At 42.9% G+C, this 2,500-nt stretch overlaps 1 protein-coding gene across 1 annotated transcript in view; it reads right to left on the bottom strand.

The window, feature by feature from the left end:
• Positions 1-2,500, bottom strand: part of LOC122247504 (uncharacterized) — a 121,822-nt gene that overhangs the window by 65,115 nt on the left and 54,207 nt on the right. Inside the window, exon 2 of the mRNA XM_086555038.1 lies at positions 584-635. The gene's annotated coding sequence lies outside the window, so the exon portion shown is untranslated. The remainder of the gene's footprint in view (positions 1-583; positions 636-2,500) is intronic.

Genomic DNA, 2,500 nt, shown 5'->3' with positions numbered 1-2,500 from the left:
AGAGAAAAATAAAAAGGAAAGATTATAGGGGATAAGGAGCAAAGAGAAGAGGAGTGAAGATAAGGAGGAAAGAGAAGAGTGAAAGAGAGAGAAGAGGATATAAAGTGGATATAGAAAAGGATGTAAGTAGGAAAGAGGCGGAAGGGAGAAGAGGGAGAAAAGGAAATAAAGAGGAAAGAGGTACTAGAGAAAGAGAAGAGGAGAAGAGAGGAGAAAAAAGAGAAGAGGGGAAACGAGAGAAACTTTAAGAGCAGAGAGAACAAGAACGAAGAGATGAGCAGCAGCGAGAGAAATGAAGAAAGGGGAAGAAAAGCGAGAGAGAAAAGAGAAAAGAGGGAGAGAGAGAGAGAACGAGAAAAAAAAACAAGAGAGGCATAACAGACAAAACACAAAGAAGTCAAAAAGGTAGAAAAGAAAGCAAGCAAACAAGAAAGGAAAACGGTTAATACTAACTTCAAAAATAAACAACCCCAAGCACATACGTCCGTTGACCTTGCAATAATCCATAATGGGTAGTGGTGGTAGGATGGATGAGGGGGGGGGGTATCTAGAAGTAAAGACAAACATCACCAACAAAACAAACCTCTGAGCTGTTGTGGTGCTGGGAAAGTCGCCACTTCAAGTGTTCTCAATTTCTGAAAAGAAAGAAAAAAAATAAAATAAAAATGACGAAAATCCAACAGGTTAATGAAACGTCCGCATGGCGCGGCCTTAAAAAAACTTATTTGGTAAATTTCTCTTTTCTCAAACGAATGATAATAGGAATAGGGAGTAAAGGAAAGAGTTAAACAATGATAATATAGATAGCGACTGATGATAATAATGGTTGTGTTGATAATAAAAAGGTGATGATGATGATGTAACAATAAACACTAACAGTAACACATGACAACAATAATAGTGAAAATCAATTATCGCCTCGTAACAATAACAGTCACGGCACTACAGATAATCATAAATAAAATCATCATCAACAAACAACGGTAATAAAACATAAACAAGAACAGCTTTCCTCCTACCCTCCCCTCCCTCGTACCGGAAGCAGGGGGGGGGGGTTATGAGGAGAGTCTAGCCCTCGGAGGAATAGCGGGAGACAAGAGGGCCTCTCTCACTCCTCGTGTGTCTATGAGTCTGCTTCTCGATCGTAACCGCCTACGCCTTCTTTTTTTCCCTTCTTCTCCTCCTCATTCATTCCTATTTGTTCTCCCTCTCCCCTCCCCATATCTCCTCCTCTTTCACCACCTCCTCACTTCCTCCCCACTTCCCCACCTTCCCACCTCCGCTCCCCCACCCACTCCCTTTTCCTCAGCCAAGTGAGAACTACGACCCCCCCCCCTCTCTCCCCAGTTAATGGCGGGAAGGTCAGGGGCCGTCACGTCGAGCGGGCAAGTGGACCAGCAGCGCCGCGGTTTAGGCTCATTCGCCGACCACGCCACATTAAGCCCCTCTACACTACCCAAGACTACACTCCCACGTCATGCTCAACCCCTCCACACCAACTCATACTATACTTCCACGCTACATTCAACCTCTCCGTAATACCACACTAAATCAATGAATTACTGTCCACGAGACTACATTACAATGGCACACTTACATTACACTCTCTGCACTACCACGCCACACATTGCACAATATCGCGCCACACCACATAACACACACCACCCAGCTAGCCTACAAAACCCATGCATTATAAACATAAACCACACCAACTCATATATCCAAAACATAAAATGAAACTGAAAAGTTTTTTTTTCTATAAAATAATGGGTAAATGTATGATTTTTTAAAAGAAAAACCAACAAGGTTAACCAAAATACTTCTAATGACTCTCTAAACCGTCTGAATTACATGTAACTTTCGAGAAGTAAACGATATAATTAAGCTGACAGTAAAATTACATTGCAAAAGAAAATTCTTGCACGATCACCCTAAAGAGAAAAAAAAACGAGGTAATGTTCCTTAACTTTAGAATGACAATTGTCATGGTTAAAAACTAATAATCTGCCAAAAAATATATATAATAATAATAACGGTATCAACAACGACAACAATAATAACAACAATAACAACGACTACGACGATGACAATAATGACAACAATATAAATAAAATCATTACAAACTAGGCCTATGTCAAACACCAGGCAAGCGACGACAATCCCGAAAGGCCACACGACACCACTCACTTTACAACACTTGTGCCGTCCCGCAATGACACCCACAAGGAAGCGCACTCGGTGTTGGAAGCACTAATTACACCTGACACATATAGCACTTAAAACCCCCTACTCCCCCTTCCCCTCCTCCTTTCTCCCTCTCCCTCCAGCCCCCTCCTACCCCATCCCACTCATAACCTAACTTCCGGTTGGAAGGTAAACACACACACACACACGCTTGAGGCCGGGGTGGGGTTGGTGGGTGGGTGGTGGAGGGGGTAGGAGGTAGGGGAGAGGGGGAAAGTGTAAGGTGAGAGAGAGAGAGAGAGAGAGAGAGAGAGAG

Source organism: Penaeus japonicus, unplaced genomic scaffold, assembly GCF_977035675.1.
Source record: "Penaeus japonicus unplaced genomic scaffold, GWHDUDI00000001_assembly GWHDUDI00000030, whole genome shotgun sequence".
Lineage (NCBI taxonomy): Eukaryota > Metazoa > Arthropoda > Malacostraca > Decapoda > Penaeidae > Penaeus > Penaeus japonicus.
This window is presented reverse-complemented; position numbering and strand designations above follow the sequence as displayed.